Source organism: Phaenicophaeus curvirostris, chromosome 33, assembly GCF_032191515.1.
Source record: "Phaenicophaeus curvirostris isolate KB17595 chromosome 33, BPBGC_Pcur_1.0, whole genome shotgun sequence".
NCBI classification, from domain to species: Eukaryota; Metazoa; Chordata; class Aves; order Cuculiformes; family Cuculidae; genus Phaenicophaeus; species Phaenicophaeus curvirostris.
Window position 1 is genome coordinate 2754892 of NC_091424.1, and position 20599 is coordinate 2775490.

Genomic DNA, 20599 nt, shown 5'->3' on the forward strand with positions numbered 1-20599 from the left:
TCCTAGAAGGCCCTAAGTTGGTCCCAGGGGGCTCTATCTGGTTTCCTCGTGGTCCTAGAAGAGTCCTAGAAGGCCTTAAGCAAGTCCCAGGGGGCTCTAGAGGGTTCCTGGTGGTCCTAGAAGGGTCCTAGACGGCCCTAAGGGGGTCCCAGGTGGTTCTAGAAGGTTCCTCGTGGTCATAGAAGGGTCCTAGAGTGTTCTAAGGGGTCTCAGGGGCCTCTAGATGGTTCCCCGGAGACTTAAAATGGTCCTAGAAGGCCCTAAGGGGTTCTCAGAGGGCTCTAGATGGTTCCTCCTGGTCCTAGAATGGTCCTAAAAGGCCCTAAGTGGACCCAGGGGGCTCTAGAAGGTCCCTGGGGGCCCTAGAAGTGTACTAGAAGGCCTTAAATAGGACCCAGGGTGCTCTAGAGGGTTCCCCGGGGTTTTACCATGGACCTAGAAGGCCCTAAGGGGGTCCCAGGGGGCTCTAGAGGGTTCCTCGTGGCCCTAGAAGGGTTCTAGAAGGACTTAAGCAAGTTCCAGGGGGGTCTAGAGGGTCACTGGGGGCGCTAGAAGAGCCCTAGAAGGCCCTAAGGTGTCCCAGAGGGCTCTAGAGGGATCCTCGTGGTCCTAGAAGGGTCCTAGAAGGCTCTAAGGGGTCCCACGAGGCTCTTGAGGGTTCCCCAGGGTCTTATAATGATCCTAGAAGGCCCTAAGGGAGTCCAAGGGGGCTGTAGAGTGTTTCTCCTGGTCCTAGAAGGGTTCTAGAAGGCCTCAAGCAAGTCCCAGGGGGCTCTAGAGGGTTCCTTGTGGTCCTAGAAGGGTCCTAGAAGGCCCTAAGTGGGTCCCAGAGGGCTCTAGAGGGTTCCTGGTGATCCTAGAAGGGTCCTAGTAGGCCCTAAAGACTCCCAGGGAGCTCTAGAGGGTCTCTGGGGGCACTAGAAGTGTCCTAGAATGTGCAAAAAGGTGTCCCAGAGGGCTATAGAGGGCTCCTGGTGATCCTAGAAGGGTCTTAGAAGGCCCTAATTGGGTCCCAGGGGGCTCTAGAGGGTCCCTGGGGGCCCTAGAAGGGTCCTAGAATGCCCTAAGGGGGTCCCAGGGGGCTCTAGAGGGTTCCTCGTGGTCCTAGAAGGGTCCTCGAAGGCTCTAAGGCATCCCAGGGGGCTCTAGACGGTCTCTGGGGACCCTAGAAGAGTCCTAGAACGCCCTAAAGGGGTCCCAGAGAGCTATAGATGGTTTCTCGTGGTCCTAGAAGGGTCCTAGAAGGCCCTAAAATGGTCCCGGGGGCTCTAGAGGGTTCCTCGTGGTCCTAGAAGGGTCCTAGAAAGCCCTAGAAGGGTCCCAGGGGACTCTGGAGGGTTCTTGGTGATTCTAAAAGGGTCCAAGAAAGGCCTAGAAGGGTCCCAGAGGGCTCTAGAGGGTACCCGTGGGTCCTAGGAGGGTCCTAGAAGGCCCTAAAAGGATCCCAGGGGGCTCTAGAGGGTCCCTGGGGGTACTAGAAGAGTCCTAGAAGGCCCTAAGTGGGTCCTAGGGGGCTCTAGAGGGCTCCTGGTGGTCCTAGAAGGGTCCTAGAAGGCCCTAAAGGGGTCCCAGGGGGCTCTAGAGGGACCCTGGCGGCCCTAGAATTGTCCTAGAAGGCCCTAAGGGGGTCCCAGCGGGCTCTAGATGGTCCCTGGGGGTACTAGAAGAGTCCTAGAAGGCCCTAAGTGGGTCCTAGGGGGCTCTAGAGGGCTCCTGGTGGTCCTAGAATTGTCCTAGAAGGCCCTAAAGGGGTCCCAGGGGGCTCTAGAGGGACCCTGGCGGCCCTAGAATTGTCCTAGAAGGCCCTAAAGGGGTCCCAGTGGGCTCTAGAGGGTTCCTCTTGGTCCTAGAAGGGTCCTCGAAGGCTCTAAGTCATCCCAGGGGGCTCTAGACAGTCTCTGGGGACCCTAGAAGAGTCCTAGAACGCCCTAAAGGGGTCCCAGAGAGCTATAGATGGTTTCTCGTGGTCCTAGAAGGGTCCTAGAAGGCCCTAAAATGGTCCCAGGCGGCTCTAGAGGGTTCCTCGTGGTCCTAGAAGGGTCCTAGAAAGCCCTAGAAGGGTCCCAGGGGACTCTGGAGGGTTCCTGGTGATTCTAAAAGGGTCCAAGAAAGGCCTAGAAGGGTCCCAGAGGGCTCTAGAGGGTACCCGTGGGTCCTAGGAGGGTCCTAGAAGGCCCTAAAAGGGTCCCAGCGGGCTCTAGAGGGTCCCTGGGGGTACTAGAAGAGTCCTAGAAGGCCCTAAGTGGGTCCTAGGGGGCTCTAGAGGGCTCCTGGTGGCCCTAGAAGTGTCCTAGAAGGCCCTAAAGGGGTCCCAGGGGGCTCTAGAGGGACCCTGGCGGCCATAGAATTGTCCTAGAAGGCCCTAAAGGGGTCCCAGCGGGCTCTAGAGGGTCCCTGGGGGTACTAGAAGAGTCCTAGAAGGCCCTAAGTGGGTCCTAGGGAGCTCTAGAGGGCTCCTGGTGGTCCTAGAAGGGTTCTAGAAGGCCCTAAAGGGGTCCCAGGGGGCTCTAGACGGACCCTGGCGGCCCTAGAATTGTCCTAGAAGGCCCTAAAGGGGTCCCAGGGGGCTCTAGAGGGTTCCTTGTGGTCCTAGAAGGGTCCTAGAAGGCCCTAAGGGGGTCCCAGCGGGCTCTAGAGGGTTCCTGGGGCTCCTAGAAGGGTTCTAGAAGGCTCAAAGTGTAACCAGGGGGCTCTAGAAGGTCCCTGGGGGCCCTAGAAGGGTACTAGAAGGCACTAAAGAGGACCCAGGGTGCTCTGGAGGGTTCCCCAGGGTCTTACCATGGCCCTAGAAAGCCCTAAGGCGGTCCCAGGGGGCTCTTGAGGGTTCCCTGTGTCCTAGAAGGGTCCTAGAAGGCCCTAAGTGTGTCCCAGGGGGCTCTAGAGGGTCCCTGGGGGCGCTAGAATTGTCCTAGAAGGCTTTAAGGGGGTCCCAGGGGGCTCTAGAGGGTTCCTTCTGGTCCTAGAAGGGTCCTACAAGGCTCTAAGTGGTACCACGAGGCTCTAGAGGGTTTCCCAGGGTCTTAAAATGAACCTAGAATGCCCTAAGTGGGTCCCAGGGGGCTCTAGATGGTTTCTCGTGGTCCTAGAAGAGTCCTAGAAGGCCCTAAGTGGGTCCCAGAGGGCTCTAGAGGGTTCCTGGTGACCCTAGAACGGTCCTAGAAGGACCTAAGGAGGTCCCAGGGGGCTCTAGAGGATTTCTCGTGGTCCTAGAAGGGTCCTACTAGGACCTAAAGAGTCCCAGGGGGCTCTAGAGTGTCCCTGGGGGCACTAGAAGGGTCCTAGAAGGCGCAAAGAGGGTCCCAGAGGGCTCTAGAGGGCTCCTGGTGGTCCTAGAAGGGTCTTAGAAAGCCCTAAGGGGGTCCCAGGGGGCTCTAGAGGGTCCCTGGGGGCCCTAGAAGGGTCCTAGAATGCCCTAAGGGGGTCCCAGGTGGCTCTAGAGGGTTCCTCGTGGTCCTAGAAGGGTCCTAGAAGGCCCTAAGTGGGTCCCAGAGGGCTCTAGAGGGTTCCTGGTGATCCTAGAAGGGCCCTAGTAGGCCCTAAAGACTCCCAGGGAGCTCTAGAGGGTCTCTGGTGGCACTAGAAGTGTCCTAGAATGTGCAAAAATGTGTCCCAGAGGGCTATAGAGGGCTCCTGGTGGTCCAAGAAGGGTCTTAGAAGGCCCTAAGTGGGTCCCAGGGGGCTCTAGAGGGTCCCTGGGGGCCCTAGAAGGGTCCTAGAATGCCCTAAAATGGTCCCAGAGGCTCTAGAGGGTTCCTCGTGGTCCTAGAAGGGTCCTAGAAAGCCCTAGAAGGGACCCAGGGGACTCTGGAGGGTTCCTGGTGATTCTAAAAGGGTCCAAGAAAGCCCTAGAAGGGTCCCAGAGGGCTCTAGAGGGTACCCGTGGGTCCTAGGAGGGTCCTAGAAGGCCCTAAAAGGGTCCCAGGGGGCTCTAGAGGGTCCCTGGGGGTACTAGAAGAGTCCTAGAAGGCCCTAAGTGGGTCCTAGGGGGCTCTAGAGGGCTCCTGGTGGTCCTAGAAGGGTCCTAGAAGGCCCTAAAGGGGTCCCAGGGGGCTCTATGGGGTTCCTGGGGCTCATAGAATGGACCTAGAAGACTGTAAGCGGTCCCAGGGGGCTCTAGAGGGTCTCTTGTGGACCAAGAAGTGTCCAAGAAGGCCCTTAAGTGGTCCCACATGTCTCTAGATGGTTACTCGTGGCCCTAGAAGACCCCTAGATGGCCCTAAGTGGGTCCCAGGGGGCTCTAGAGGGATCCTGGTGGTCCTAGAAGGGTCCTAGAAGGCTGTATAGAGGACCCAGGTTGCTCTAGAGGGTTCCCCGGGATCTTACCATGGTCCTAGAAGGCCCTAAGCGGGACCCAGGGGGCTCTAGATGGTTTCCTCGTGGTCCTAGAAGAGTCCTAGAAGGCCCTAAGAGTGTCACAGGGGGCTCTAGAGGGTTCCTGGTGGTCCGAGAAGGGTCGTAGAAGGCCCTAAGGGGGTCACAGGGGGCTCTAGAGGGTTCCTGGTGGTCCTAGAACGGTACTAGAAGGCCCTAAGGTGGTCCCAGGGGGTTCTAGAATATTCCTGGGGTCCTAGAAGGGTCCTAGAATGCTCTAAGTTTTCCCAGGGGGCTCTAGATGGTTCCAGAGAGTCTTAAAATGGTCCTAGAAGGCCCTGAGTGGGTCCCAGGGGGCTCTAGAGGGTCCCTGCCTGCACTAGAAGGGCCCTAGAAGGCCCTAAGTGGGTCCCAGAGGGCTCTAGAGGGTTCCTCGCCGTCCTAGAAGGGTCCTAGAAGGCCCTAAGGGGGTCTCAGGAAGCTCTAGAGGGTTCCTGGGGCTCCTAGAAGGGTTCTAGAAGGCTCAAAGTGTAACCAGGGGGCTCTAGAAGGTCTCTGGGGGCCCTAGAAGGGTACTAGAAGGCACTAAAGAGGACCCAGGGTGCTCTGGAGGGTTCCCCGGGGTCTTACCATGGTCCTAGAAGGCCCTAAGGGGGTCCCAGGGGGCTCTAGAGGGTTACCCGATATCTTAAAATAGTCTTAGAAGGCCCTAAAGGGGTCCCAGGGGGCTCTACAGGGTTCCCCGGGGTCTTAAAATGATCCTAGAAGGCCCTAAGTGGGTCCCAGGGGGCTCTGGAAGTTTTCTCATGGTCCTAGAAGGGTCCTAGAAGGCACTTAATGAGTCCAAGGGATCTCTAGAGGGTTTCTGGTGACTCTAGACATGTCCTAGAAAGCCCTAGAAGGGTCCCAGGGGGCTCTAGAGGGTACCCACAGGTCCTAGAAGGGTCCTAGAAGGCTCTAAGCGGTCCCAGGGGGCTCTAGAGGGTCCCTGGAGGACTTAGAAGTGTCCTAGAAGGCCCGAAGGGGGTCCCACGGGGCTCTAGATGGTTCCCGTGGGTCCTAGAAGGGTCCTAGATGGCCCTAAGTGTGTCCCAGGGGGCTCTAGAGGGTTCCTCATAGTCCTAGAAGGGTCCTAGTAGGCCCTAAGGCAGTCCCAGTGGGCTCTAGAGGGTCCCTGGGGTCCCTAGAAGGGTCCTAGAAGGCCCTAAAGGGGACCCAGGGGGCTCTAGAGGGTTCCCCAGGGTCTTACACTGGTCCTAGTTGGCCCTAAGGGGGTCCCAGGGGGCTCTAGATTGTTTCTCGTGGTCCTAGAAGGGTCCTAGAAGGCCCTAAGGGGGTCCAGTGGGCTCTAGAGGGTCCCTGGGGGTCCAAGAAGGGTTCTAGAAGGCCCTAAGGGGGTCCTAGGTTGCTCTAGAGGGTTCCTCGTGGTCCTAGAAGGGTCCTAGAAGGCCCTAAGTGTGTCCCAGGGGGCTCTAGAGGGTCTCTGGTGTCCCTAGAAGCGTCCTAGAAGGCACTAAGTGGGTCCCAGGGAGCTCTAGAGGGTTTCTCGTGGTCCTAGAGGGGTCCCAGGGGGCTCTAGAGGGTTCCTGGTGACTCTAAAAGTGTCCAAGAAAGCCCTAGAAGGGTCCCAGGGTGCTCTAGAGGGTTCCTGGTGATTCTAAAAGGGTCCTAGAAAGCCCTAGAAGGGTCCCAGAGGGCTCTAGAGGGTTCCCTGGGGGCTTACAATGATCCTAGAAGGCCCTACGGGAGTCCCAGGTGGCTCTAGAGGGTTTCTCGTGGTCCTAGAAGGGTCCTAGAAGGCCCTAAGTGGGTCCCAGTGGGTTCTAGAGGGTCCCTGGGGGGCCCTAGAAGGGTCCAAGAAGGCCCTAAAGAGGTCCCAGGGGGCTCTAGAGGGATTCTCGTGGTCCTAGAAGGGTCCTAGAAGGCCGTAAAGGGGTCCCAGGGGGCTCTAGATATCTTTAGATTGGATCTGGGGGGCTCTAGAAGGGTCTGGGGGCTTTTAGAAGGGATGTAAGAAGCTCTTGAAGGGTCCAGGGTCTTTTTGAAGCTCTCTGGGGGGCTCTAGAAGGGTCTGGGTTCTTTTAGAATGGGCGTGAGAAGCTCTTGAAGGGTCCAGGTGCCTTTAGAATGTCTCTGGGGGGCTCTAGATGGGTCTGGGGGCTTTTAAAAGGGTAATGAGAAGCTCTAGAAGGGTCCAGGGTCCTTTATAATGTCTCTGGGGGGCTCTAGAAGGGTCTGGGGGCTTTTAGAAGGGACGTGAGAAGCTCTAGAAGGGTCCAGGGGCCTTTAGAAGGTCTCTGGGGGGTCCAGAGGGGTCTGGGGGCCTTTAGAATTGTCCAGATGGGCTCTAGAAGGGTCGTGGCACTTTTAGAATGGACCCAGGGGGCTCTAGAAGGGTCCAGGGGCTTTTAGTAGGGACGTGAGAAGCTCTAGAAGTTAGGGGTTAGTGTTAGGGTTAGGGTCATTAGGGTTAGGGTTAGGATTTGGGTTAGGGTTAGGGGATATGGATAGGGGTATAGGGTTAGGGTTAGGGTTAGGGTCATTAGGGTTAGGGTTAGGGGTTAGAGTTAGGGGTTAGGGTTAGGGGTTAGGGGTTATGGTTAGGGTTAGGGTTTAGGGTTAGGGTTTAGGGTTAGGGTTAGGGTTAGGGTGAGGGGTTAGGGTTAGGGTTGGGTTAGGGTTAGTGTTAGGGTTAGGGTTAGGGTCATTAGGGTTAGGGTTAGGGGTTAGGGGTTAGAGTTAGGGGTTAGGGGTTAGGGGTTAGGTTTAGGGTTAGGTTTAGGGTTAGGGTCATTAGGGTTAGGGTTAGGGGTTAGGGTTAGGGGTTAGGTTAGGGTTAGATTAGGGTTAAGATTAGGGTTACGGTCATAAGGGTTAGGGTTATGGTTAGGGGTATAGGGTTAGGGTTAGGGTCATTAGGGTTAGTGTTAGGGGTTAGAGTTAGGGGTTAGTGTTAGGGGTTAGGGTTTAGGGTTAGGGGTTAGGGTTAGGGTTAGGGTTGGGTTAGGGTTAGTGTTAGGGTCATTAGGGTTAGGGTCATTAGGGTTAGGGTTAGGTTTAGGGTTAGGTTTAGGGTTAGGGGTAAGGGTTAGGGTTAGGGTTTAGGGTTAGGGTTTAGGCTTAGGGTTAGGGGTTAGGGTTAGGCTTAGGGGTTAGGGTTAGGGTTAGATTAGGGTTAAGGTTAGGGTTAGGGTCATAAGGGTTAGGGTTATGGTTAGGGTTATGGTTATGGTTAGGGGTTAGGGTGAGGGTTAGAGTTTAGGGTCATTAGGGTTAGGGTTAGGGGTTAGGGTTTATGGTTAGGGTTAGGGTCAGGGTTGGGTTAGGGTTAGGGTTAGGGTTAGGGTTTCATGTTATTTGCTTAGGGTTACGGGGTTAGGGTTAGGGTGTAAGGGATTAGGGTTAGGGTTAGGGTGTTAGGGATTAGGGTTAGGGTGTTAGGGATTAGGGTTATGGTTATCCGGTTAGGGTCAGGGTTAGGGATAGGGGGTTAGGGTTAAGTGTTAGGGTTAGGGGATTAGTCCTTCTAGAGCCCCTCTAGACAAATCTAAAGGCCTCTAGACCCTTCTAGAGGCCCCCAGAGTCCTTCTAAAGGCCCCCAGATGTCTCTAAAGACCGCCAGAGCCCTTCTAAAGGCCCCCAGACCCTCCTAGAGCTCCACTGGACCCTTCTAAAAGCCCCCAGACCCTTCTAGAGCACCTGACGTCCATTCTAAAAGACCCCAGACCATTCTAGCACCCACCGGGGCCCTTCTAAAAGTGCCAAGACCATTCTAGAGCACTTCTGGACCATTCTAAAGGCCCCCAGACCATTCCAGACTCCCCAGAGCCCTTCTAAAGGCCCCTGGACCCTTCCAGAGCTTCTCACGTCCCTTCTAAAAGCCCCCAGACCCTTTGAGTGCCCCCCAGAGACCTTCTAAAGGCCCCTGGACCCTTCTAGAGCTTCTCACGTCCCTTCTAAAAGACCCCAGACCCTGCGAGAGCCCCCCAGAGACCTTCTAAAAGCGACCAGGCCATTCTAGAGCCCATCTGGACCATTCTAACAGCCTCCAGACTCCTCTAGAGCCCCCAGAACTATTTTAAAGGTCCTTGGACCCTTCTAGAGCTTCTCACGTCCCTTCTAAAAGAACCCAGACCTTTCTAGAGCCCCCCAGAGACCTTCTAAAGGCGCCCAGACCCTTCTACAGCCACTCACATCCCTTCTAAATGCCCACAGACCCTTCTAGAGCCCCCCAGAGACCTTCTAAAGGACCCTGGACCCTTCTAGAGCTTCTCACGTCGCTTCTAAAAGACCCCAGACCCTTCTAGACCCCCCAGAGATGTTCTAAAGGCATCTAGACCCTTCTAAATCCTCCCAGACCCATTCTAATGGACCCTAGACCCTTCTAGAGGGCCCCAGAGTCCTTCTAAAAGACCCCAGATCCCACTAGAGCCCCCCAGAGACGTTCTAAAGGCCCCTGGACCCTTCTAGAGATTCTCACATCCTTTCTAAAGGCCCCCAGACCCTTCTAGAGCCCCCCAGAGACGTTCTAAAGGCCCCTGGACCCTTCTAGAGCTTCTCACATCCCTTCTAGAAGCCTCCAGACCCTTCTAGAGCCGCCAGAGACCTTCTAAAGGACCCTGGACCCTTCTAGAGCATCTCACGTCCCTTCTAGAGGACCCCAGACCCTTCTAGAGGCCCTCAGCGACATTCTAAAGGCCCCTGGACCCATCTAGATCTTCTCACGTCCATTTTAAAAGACCCCAGACCCTTCTAGAGCACCCCAGACCCATTCTAAAGGACCCTAGACCCTTCTAGAGCCCATCTGGACAATTCTAAAAGCCCCCAGACCCTTCTAGAGCCCCCCAGGGAGATTCAAAAAGACCCTGAACCCTTCTAGAGCTTCTCACATCCATTCTAAAAGCGCCCAGACCCTTCTAGAGCCCCCCAGATCCATACTAAAGACCTCTAGAGCACCCTGGGACCCCTTTATGGCCTTCTAAGACCCTTCTAGGACCACGAGGAACCCTCTAGAGCCCTCTGAGAACCACTTAGGGCCTTCTAGAATCCTTCTAGGACCACCAGGAACCCTCTAGAGCCCCCTGGGACGCACTTACGGCCTTCTAGGACGCTTCTAGGACCTCGAGAAACAATCTAGAGCCCCCTGGGACCCCTTTAGGGCCTTCTAGGACCCTTCTAGGACCACGAGAAACCACCTAGAGCCCCATGGGACCCACTTAGAGCCTTCTAGGATCATTGTAAGACCCCTGGGAACCTTCTAGAGACCCCTGGGACCCCTTTAGTGCCTTCTAGGACCCTTCTAGGACCAACAGGAACCCTCTAGAGCCCCCTGGGACCACTTTAGGGCCTTCTAGGACCCTTTTAGGACCACGAGAAACAACCTAGAGACCCCTGGTACCCCCTTAGGGCCTTCTAGGACGATTGTAAGACCACGGGGAACACTCTAGAGCCCCCTGGGTCCCCTTTAGTGCCTTCTAGGATACTTCTAGGGCCTCCAGGGACCCTCTAAAGACCCCTGGGACCCTTCTAAAACCACCAGGAACCCTCTAGAGCCCACTGGGACCCCTTAGGGCTTTGTAGAACCCTTCTAGGACCACGAGGAACCCTCTAGAGCCCCCTGGGACCACCTTAGGGCCTTCTAAGACCCTTCTAGGACCCACAGGCACCATCTAGAGCCCCCTGGGACCCCTTTAGGGCCTTCTAGGTCACTTCTAGGCCCTCTAGGTACCCTCTAGAGTCCCCTGGGACAGCTTAGAGCCTTCTAGGACCCTTCTAGGAGCACCAGGAGCCATCTAGAGCCCCCTGGGACCACTTTAGGGTCTTCTAGGACCCTTCTAGGACCACAGGGAAACCTCTAGAGCCCCCTGGGACCCTTCTAGGGCTTTCTAGGACACTTCTAGATTCACCAGGAACCCTCTAAAGCTCCCTTGGACCCCTTTAGGACTTTCTAGGACCCTTCTAGGACCACGAGAAACCTTCTAGAGCCCCCTGGGACCCACTTAGGGCCTTCTAGGACCATGGTAAGACCCCGGGGAACGCTCTAGAGCCCCCTGGGACCCCTTTAGGGCCTTCTAGGACTATTCTAGGGTGCCCGGAGACTCTCTAGAGCCCCCTGGAACCTCTTAGACCTTTCTAGGGCCCTTCTAGGAACCCCAGGAACCCTCTAGAGTTCACTGGGACCATTTTAGGGCCTTCTAGGTCCATTCTAAGACCACAAGAAACCATCCAGAGCCCTCTGGGAACCACTTAGGTCCTTCTAGGATCCTCCTAGGACCACGAGGAACCGTCTAGAGCTCCCTGGGCCCCATTTAGGGCCTCCTAGGACCCTTCTAGGACAACGAGAAACCCTCTAGAGCCCTCTGGGAACCACTTAGGGCCTTCTAGAATCCTTCTAGGACCACCAGGAACCCTCTAGAGCCCCCTGGGACCTCCTTAGGGCCTTCTAGGACCATTCTAGGGCCCCCAGGGACCTTCTAGAGCCCCCTGGGACACCCTTAGGGCCTTCTCGGATGCTTCTAAGACCACGAAGGACCCTCTAGAGCCCCCTGGGTCCCCTTTAGGGCCTTCTAGGACCCTTTTAGAACCACGAGGAACCCTCTAGAGACCCCTGGGACCCATTTAGGGCCTTCTAAGACCCTTTTAGGACCACGAGGAACCATCTAGACCCCCTTGGGACCCCTTTAGGGCCTTCTAGGACCCTTCTAGGACCCACGGGAACCCTCTAGAGCCTTCTGGGACCATTCTAGGTCTTTCTAGGACCCTTCTAGTGTCACCAGGAACCCTCTAGAGCCTTCTGGGACCCTTCAAGAGCTTTATAGGAGACTTCTAGAGTCACCAGGAGCCCTCTAGAGCCCCCTGGGACCCACTTAGGGCCTCCTAGGACAATTCTAGGACATGAGGAACCCCCTAGAGCCCTCTGGGACCCACTTAGGGCCTTCTAGGACACTTCTAGTGTCCCAGGGACCCTCTAGAGCCCCCTGGGACCCCATAGGGCCTTCTAGAACCCTTCTAAGACCACGAGAAACTCTCTAGAGGCACCTGGGACCTCCTTAGGGCCTTCTAGGACATTTCTAGGGCCCCCAGGGACCTTCTAGAGCCCTCTGGGACCCACTTAGGGCCTTCTCGGACGCTTCTAAGACCACAAAGAACCCTCTAGAGCCACCTGGGACCCCCTTAGAGCCTTCTAGGTACATTCTAGCACCACGAGGAACCCTCTAGAGCTCCCTAGGACCCCCTTAGAGCCTTCTATGACCCTTCTAGGACAACGAGAAACCATCTAGAGCCACCTGGGACCTCCTTAGTGCCTTCTGGGTTATTCTAGGAACACATGGAACCCTCTAGAGCCTCCTGGGACAACTTAGGGCCATGTAGGACCATTGTAAGATGCCGGGGAACCCTCTAGAGCCCGTTGGGACCAATTTAGTGCCTTCTAGGACCCTTCTAGTGCCCCCAGGGACCTTCTAGAGCACACTGGGACCCCCTTAGAGCCTTCTAGGACCCTTCTAGGAGCCCCAGGAACCCTCTAGAGCCCCCTGGGAACCCCTTGGGGCATTCTAGGACCATTCTAGGACCACGAGGAACCCTCTAGAGCCCCATGGGACCCATTAAAGGCCTTCTAGAACACTTCTAGAACTACAAGGAACCATCTAGAACCCCCTGGGAAATTTCTAGGATTTTCTAAGACCCTTGTAGAGGCACCAGGAACCCTCTAGAGTCCCCTGGGACCCCCTTAGGGCCTTCTAGGACCCTTCTAGGACCACGAGAAACCCTCTAGAGACACCTGGGACCCCCGTAGGGCCTTCTAGGATCATTGTAAGTCCCTGGGAAACCCTCTAGAGACCCCTGGGACCTCCTTAGGGCCTTCTAGGACCCTTCTAGGACCCCCAGGGACCCTCTAGAGCCCACTGGGACCCCTTAGAGCCTTCTAGGACCCTTCTAAGACCACGAGGAACCCTGTAGAGCAACCTTGGACCCATTTAGTGCCTTCTAGAGCTCTTCTAGGACCACGAAGAATCCTCTGGAGTCCTCTGGGCACACTTAGGGCCTTCTAAGACCCTTCTAGGGCCACAAGGAACCCTCTAGAGCCCCCTGGGACCCCTTTAGGGACTTCTAGGACCCTTCTAGGACCATGAGAAACAATCTACAGCCCCCTGGGACCAGTTTAGGGCCTTCTAGGACCCTTCTAGGACCACGAGAAACCCTCTAGAGCCCCCTGGGACCCACTTAGGGCCTTCTAGGACCATGGTAAGACCCCGGGGAACACTCTAAAGCCCCCTGGAACCACTTTAGGGCCTTCTAGGGCCCTTCTAGGACCATGAGAAACAACCTAGAGCCCCCTAGTACCCCCTTAGGGCCTTCTAGGACCATTGTAAGTCACCGGCGAACACTCTAGAGCCCCCTGGGTCCCCTTTAGGGCCTTCTAGGACCCTTCTAGGGCCCCCAGGGACCCTCTAGAGCCCCCTGGGACCGCATGGATCCTTATAGGACTCTTCTAGGAGTACCAGGAACCCTCTAGAACCCCCTGGGACATTTTTAGGGCCTTCTAGGACCCTTCAAGGACCACAGGGAACCCTCTAGAGCCCCATTGGACCCTTCTAGGGCTTTCTAGGACACTTCTAGAGCAACCAGGAACCCTCTAGAACTCCCTCGGACCACTTTAGGACCGTCTAGGACCCTTCAAGGACCACGAGAAACCCTCTAGAGCCCCCTGGGACCCACTTAGACCCTTCTAGGTGCCTTCTAGGACCACGAGAAACCATGTAGAACCCCCTGGGACCCCCTTAGTGTCTTCTAGGACCATTCTAGGACCACGAGAAACCCTCTAGAGACCCCTGGGACCCCCTTAGGGCCTTATAGGACCCTTTTAGAAACACGAGGAACCCTCTAGAGCCCCCTGGGACCCATTTAGGGCCTTCTAAGACCCTTTTAAGACCACGAGGAACCATCTAGAGCCCCCTGGGACCCCTTTAGGGCCTTCTAGGACGCTTCTAGGACCCAAGGGAACCCTCTAGAGCCCTCTGGGACCATTCTAGGTCTTTCTAGGACCCGTCTAGTGTCACCATGTACCTTCTAGAGCCCCCTGGGACCCTTCTAGAGCTTTATAGGAGACTTCTAGAGTCACCAGGAGCCCTCTAGAGCCCCCTGGGACCCACTTAGGGCCTCCTAGGACACTTCTAGGACAACGAGGAACCCCCTAGAACACCCTGAGACCCACTTAGGGCCTTCTAGGACACTTCTAGTGTCCCAGGGACCCTCTAGAGCCCCCTGGGACCACATAGGGCCTTCTAGAACCCTCCTAAGACCACGAGGAACTCTCTAGAGGCACCTGGGACCTTCTTAGGGCCTTCTAGGACCTTTCTAGGGCCCCCAGGGACCTTCTAGAGCCCCCTGGAACCCCCTTAGGGCCTTCTCAGATGCTTCTAAGACCTCGAAGAACCCTCTAGAGCTCTTTGGGACCCCCTTAGAGCCTTCTAGGTACATTCTAGCACCACGAGGAACCCTCTAGAGCTCCCTAGGACCCCCTTAGTGCTTTCTATGACCCTTCTAGGACCACGAGAAACCATCTAGAGCCACCTGGGACCTCCTTAGGGCCTTCTGGGTTATTCTAGGAACACATGAAACCCTCTAGAGCCCCCTGGGACCCACTTAGGGCCTCCTAGGACCCTTCTAGGACAACAAGGAAACCCCTAGAGCCACCTGAGACCCACTTAAGGCCTTCTAGGACCCTTCTAGTGCCCCAAGGACCCTCTAGAGCCCCCTGGGACCCCTTAGGGCCTTCTCGGACGCATCTAAGACCACGAGGAACCCTCTAGAGCAACCTTGGACCTATTTAGTGCCTTCTAGAGCTCTTCTAGGACCACGAAGAATCCTCTGGAGTCTTCTGGGCACCCTTAGGGCCTTCTAGAACCCTTCTAGGACCCACGAGAACCCTCTAGAGCCCCGTGGGACCCTTCTAGGGCTTTCTAGGACTCTTCTAGGGTCTCCAGGAACCCTCTGGAGCCCCCTGGGACCTTTCTAGGGCTTACTGGGACCCTTCTAGAGTCACCAGGAACCCTCTAGAGCCTCCTGGGACCCGCTTAGGGCCTTCTAGGACCCTCCTAGGACCACGAGGAACCATCTAGAGCCCCCTGAGACCCCCTTAGAACCTTATAGGAACCTTCTACGACCACGAGGATACCTCTAGAGCGCTCTGGGACCCCCTTAGGACCTTCTAGGAACCTTCTAGGACCACCAGGAACCCTCTAGAGCCCCCTGGGACCCCCTTACGACCTTCTAGGAACCTTCTAGAACCCACAGGTACCCGCTAGATCCACCTGGGACCCACTTAGGGCTTTCAAGGACCCTTCTAGAGTCACCAGGAAGCCTCTGGAGCCCCCTGGGACCTCCTTAGGTCCTTGTAGGACTCTTCTAAGACTTCTGGAAACCCTCTGGAGCACCCTGGGACGCTGTTAGGGCCTTCTAAGACCCTTCTATGACTTTCTAGAGCCCCCGAGGACCCTTCTAAAGGCTCCCAGACCCTTCTAGAGCCCCTCAGGACCCTTCTGAATGCCACCAGACCCTTCTAGAGCCCCTCAGAACCCTTCTAGAGCCAGTCAGGACCTTTATGAAGGTTCCAAGACCCTTCTAGAGCCCCCCAGGACCAATCTGAAGGCCCTAGACCGTTTGAGATCCAAGTTGGACCCTTCTAGAGCCCCTCAGGACCCTTCTGAAGGCCTCCAGACCCTTCTAGAGCCCACCCAGGGCCCTTCTGAAGGCCCCCAGACCCTTCTAGAGCCCACCCACGGCCCTTCTGACGGCCCCCAGACCCTTCTAGAGCCGCTCAGGACCCTTCTGAAGGTCTCCAGACCCTTCTAGTTCCCCTGGGCCATTCTGAATGCCCCCAGACGGTTCTAGAGCCACTCAGGGCCCTTCTGATGGCTTCCAGACCATTCTAGATCCCCCCAGGGCCATTCTGAAGGACCCCAGACCCTTCTAGAGCCCATCCAGACCCTTCTGAATGCCCCCAGACCATTCTAGAGCCGCTCAGGACCCTTCTGAAGGCCTCCAGACCCTTCTAGATCCCCCCAGGGCCCTTCTGAAGGCCCCCAGACCCTTCTAGAGCCACTCAGGACCCTTCTGAAGGCCTCCAGACCCTTCTAGATCCCCCCAGGGCCATTCTGAAGGCCCCCAGACCTTTCTAGAGCCCATCCAGACCCTTCTGAAGGCCTCCAGACCCTTCTATAGGGGTCCCAAAGAGCTCTAGAGGGTTCCTCAAGGTCCTAGAAGGGTTTTAGAAGGCCCTAAGGTGGTTCCAGGGGGCTCTAGAGGGATCCTGGTGGTCCTAGAAGGGTCCTAGAAGGTCCTAAGGGGGTCCCAGAGGGCTCTACAGGGATCCCCATGGTCTTACAATGGTCCTAGAAGGTCCTAAATTGTCCCAGGGGGTCTACATGGTTCCTAGTGGTCCTAGAAGGGACCTAGAAGGCCCTAAAATGGTCCCAGGGGGCTCTAGAGGGTTCCTCGTGGTCCTAGAAGGGTCTTAGAAGGCCCTAAATGCTTCCCAGTGAGCTCTAGAGGGATGCTGGTGGTGTTTGAAGTGTCCTAGAAGGACCTAAGTGGGTCCCATGGGGCTCTAGAGGGATTCAGGGACTCCTAGAAGGGTCCTAGAAGGCTCTAAGGAGTCCCAGGGGGCTCTAGATGGTTTCTCGTGGTCCTAGAAGGGTCCTAGAAGGTCCTAAGTGGGTCCCAGATGGCTCTAGAGAGTTCCTGGTGATCCTAGAAGGGTCCTAGAAGGCCCTAAGGGAGTCCCTGGGGGCTCTAGAGGGTTTCTCATGGTCCTAGAAGGGTCCTAGAAGGCCTTAAGGAGTCCTAGGGGACTCTAGAGTGTTCCCTGGGGTCTTACAATGGTCCTAGTAGGCCCTAAGGGGGTCCCAGACGACTCTAGGGGGGTCCCTGGGGTCATACAATTGTCCTAGAAGGTCCTAAGTGGTCTCAGGGGGTTCTAGATGGTTCCTCGTGGTCGTAGAAGACACCTAGCAGGCCCTAAGGGGGTCCCAGGGGGCTTTAGAGTGTCCCTGGTGGCCCTAGAAGGGTCCAAGAAGGACCTAAAGGGGTCCCAGGGGGCTCTAGAGGGTCCCTGGGGGCACTAGAATGGTCCTAGAAGGCCCTAAGGGGGTCCCAGAGGGCTCTAGATTGTCCCTGGTGGTCCTAGAAGGGCCCTAGAAGGGCCTAAAGAGGTCCCAGGGAGCTCTAGAGGGTTCCCCGGGGTCTTACAATGATCCTAGAAGGCCGTAAGGGGTTCCCAGGGAGCTCTAGATGGTTTCTCGTGGTCCTAGAAGGGTCCTAGAAGGCCCTAAGGGCGTCCCAGGGGGCTGTAGAGAGTTTCTCGTGGTCCTAGAACGGTACTAGAAGGACCTAAGTGGGTCCCAGAAGGCTCTAAAGGGATCCTGGTGATCCTAGAAGGGTCCTAGAAGGCCCTAAGGGAGTCCCTGGGGGCTCTAGAGCGTTTCTTGTGGTCCTAGAAGGGTCTTAGAAGGCCATAAAGGGGTCCCAGGGGCTCTAGAGGGTTCCTGGGAGCACTAGAAGGGTCCTAGAAGGCTTTAAGGGGGTCCCAGAGGGCTTTAGAAGGTTCCTGGTGGTCCTAGAAGGGTCCTAGAAGGGCCTAAGTGAGTCCTAGAGGGTTCTAGAAGGTTCCTGGGGCTCCTAGAAGTGTCCTAGAATGCTCTAAGGGGTCCCACGGGGCTCTAGAGTGTCCCTGGGGGCCCTAGAATTGTCCTAGAAGGCCCTAAATGGGTCACAGCAGGGCCTAGAGGGTCCCTGGGGGCACTAAAAGTCTCCTAGAAGGCACAAAATGTGTCACAGAGGGCTCTAGAGGGTTCCTTGTGGTCCTAGAAGGGTCCTAGAATGCCCTAAGGGGACCCCAGGGAGATCCAGAGGGTTCCTCGTGGACCTAGAAGGGTCCTAGAAAGCCCTAGAAGGGTCCCAGGGGACTCTGGAGGGTTCCTGGTGATTCTAAAAGGGTCCTAGAAAGCCCTAGAAGGGTCCCAGGGGACTCTGGAGGGTTCCTGGTGATTCTAAAAGGGTCCAAGAAAGGCCTAGAAGGGTCCCAGAGGGCTCTAGAGGGTACCCGTGGGTCCTAGGAGGGTCCTAGAAGGCCCTAAAAGGGTCCCAGCGGGCTCTAGAGGGTCCCTGGGGGTACTAGAAGAGTCCTAGAAGGCCCCAAAGTGGGTCCTAGGGTGCTCTAGAGGGCTCCTGGTGGTCCTAGAAGGCCCTAAAGGGGTCCCAGGGGGCTCTAGACGGACCCTGGCGGCCCTAGAATTGTCCTAGAAGGCTCTAAAGGGGTCCCAGGGGGCTCTAGAGGGTTCCTTGTGGTCCTAGAAGGGTCCTAGAAGGCCCTAAGGGGGTCCCAGCGGGCTCTAGAGGGTTCCTGGGGCTCCTAGAAGGGTTCTAGAAGGCTCAAAGGGTAACCAGGGGGCTCTAGAAGGTCCCTGGGGGCCCTAGAAGGGTACTAGAAGGCACTAAAGAGGACCCAGGGTGCTCTGGAGGGTTCCCCAGGGTCTTACCATGGCCCTAGAAAGCCCTAAGGGGGTCCCAGGGGGCTCTTGAGGGTTCCCTATGTCCTAGAAGGGTCCTAGAAGGCCCTAAGTGTGTCCCAGGGGGCTCTAGAGGGTCCCTGGGGGCGCTAGAATTGTCCTAGAAGGCCCTAAGGGGGTCCCAGAGGGCTCTAGAGGGTTCCTTCTCTTCCTAGAAGAGTCCTACAAGGCTCTAAGTGGTACCACGAGGCTCTAGAGGGTTCCCCAGGGTCTTAAAATGAACCTAGAATGCCCTAAGTGGGTCCCAGGGGGCTCTAGATGGTTTCTCGTGGTCCTAGAAGAGTCTTAGAAGGCCTTAAGCAAGTCCCAGGGGGCTCTAGAGAGTTCCTCGTGGTCCTAGAAGGGTCCTAGAAGGCCCTAAGTGGGTCCCAGAGGGCTCTAGAGGGCTCCTGGTGACCCTAGAACGGTCCTAGAAGGACCTAAGGAGGTCCCAGGGGGCTCTAGAGGGTTTCTGGTGGTCCTAGAAGGGTCCTAGTAGGCCCTAAGGAGTCCCAGGGGGCTCTAGAGGGTCCCTGGGGGCACTAGAATGGTCCTAGAAGGCCCTAAGTGGGTCCCAGAGGGCTCTAGTTTGTCCCTGGTGGTCCTAGAAGGGCCCTAGAAGGGCCTAAAGAGGTCCCAGGGAGCTCTAGAGGGTTCCCCGGGGTCTTACAATGATCCTAGAAGGCCGTAAGGGGTTCCCAGGGAGCTCTAGATGGTTTCTCGTGGTCCTAGAAGGGTCCTAGAAGGCCCTATGGGCGTCCCAGGGGGCTGTAGAGAGTTTCTCGTGGTCCTAGAACGGTACTAGAAGGACCTAAGTGGGTCCCAGAAGGCTCTAAAGGGATCCTGGTGATCCTAGAAAGGTCCTAGAAGGCCCTAAGGGAGTCCCTGGGGGCTCTAGAGCGTTTCTTGTGGTCCTAGAAGGGTCTTAGAAGGCCATAAAGGGGTCCCAGGGGCTCTAGAGGGTTCCTGGGAGCACTAGAAGGGTCCTAGAAGGCTTTAAGGGGGTCCCAGAGGGCTTTAGAAGGTTCCTGGTGGTCCTAGAAGGGTCCTAGAAGGCTCTAAAGGGGTCCCAGGGGGCTCTAGAGGGTTCCTTGTGGTCCTAGAAGGGTCCTAGAAGGCCCTAAGGGGGTCCCAGCGGGCTCTAGAGGGTTCCTGGGGCTCCTAGAAGGGTTCTAGAAGGCTCAAAGGGTAACCAGGGGGCTCTAGAAGGTCCCTGGGGGCCCTAGAAGGGTACTAGAAAGCCCTAAGGGGGTCCCAGGGGGCTCTTGATGGTTCCCTGTGTCCTAGAAGGGTCCTAGAAGGCCCTAAGTGTGTCCCAGGGGGCTCTAGAGGGTCCCTGGGGGCGCTAGAATTGTCCTAGAAGGCCCTAAGGGGGTCCCAGGGGGCTCTAGAGGGTTCCTTCTGTTCCTAGAAGAGTCCTACAAGGCTCTAAGTGGTACCACGAGGCTCTAGAGGGTTCCCCAGGGTCTTAAAATGAACCTAGAATGCCCTAAGTGGGTCCCAGGGGGCTCTAGATGGTTTCTCGTGGTCCTAGAAGAGTCTTAGAAGGCCTTAAGCAAGTCCCAGGGGGCTCTAGAGAGTTCCTCGTGGTCCTAGAAGGGTCCTAGAAGGCCCTAAGTGGGTCCCAGAGGGCTCTAGAGGGTTCCTGGTGACCCTAGAACGGTCCTAGAAGGACCTAAGGAGGTCCCAGGGGGCTCTAGAGGGTTTCTCGTGGTCCTAGAAGGGTCCTAGTAGGCCCTAAGGAGTCCCAGGGGGCTCTAGAGTGTCCCTGGGGGCACTAGAAGGGTCCTAGAAGGCGCAAAGAGGGTCCCAGAGGGCTATAGAGGGCTCCTGGTGGTCCTAGAAGGGTCTTAGAAAGCCCTAAGGGGGTCCCAGGGGGCTCTAGAGGGTCCCTGGGGGCCCTAGAAGGGTCCTAGAATGCCCTAAGGGGGTCCCAGGGGGCTCTAGAGGGTTCCTCGTGGTCCTAGAAGGGTCCTAGAAGGCCCTAAGTGGGTCCCAGAGGGCTCTAGAGAGTTCCTGGTGATCCTAGAAGGGTCCTAGTAGGACCTAAAGACTCCCAGGGAGCTCTAGAGGGTCTCTGGGGGCACTAGAAGTGTCCTAGAATGTGCAAAAAGGTGTCCCAGAGGGCTATAGAGGGCTCCTGGTGGTCCTAGAAGGGTCTTAGAAGGCCCTAAGTGGGTCCCAGGGGGCTCTAGAGGGTCCCTGGGGGCCCTAGAAGGGTCCTAGAATGCCCTAAGGGGGTCCCAGGGGGCTCTAGAGGGTTCCTCGTGGTCCTAGAAGGGTCCTCGAAGGCTCTAAGTCATCCCAGGGGGCTCTAGACGGTCTCTGGGGACCCTAGAAGAGTCCTAGAACGCCCTAAAGGGGTCCCAGAGAGCTATAGATGGTTTCTCGTGGTCCTAGAAGGGTCCTAGAAGGCCCTAAAATGGTCCCGGGGGCTCTAGAGGGTTCCTCGTGGTCCTAGAAGGGTCCTAGAAAGCCCTAGAAGGGTCCCAGGGGACTCTGGAGGGTTCCTGGTGATTCTAAAAGGGTCCAAGAAAGGCCTAGAAGGGTCCCAGAGGGCTCTAGAGGGTACCCGTGGGTCCTAGGAGGGTCCTAGAAGGCCCTAAAAGGGTCCCAGGTGGCTCTAGAGGGTCCCTGGGGGTACTAGAAGAGTCCTAGAAGGCCCTAAGTGGGTCCTAGGGGGCTCTAGAGGGCTCCTGGTGGTCCTAGAAGGGAACTAGAAGGCCCTAAAGGGGTCCCAG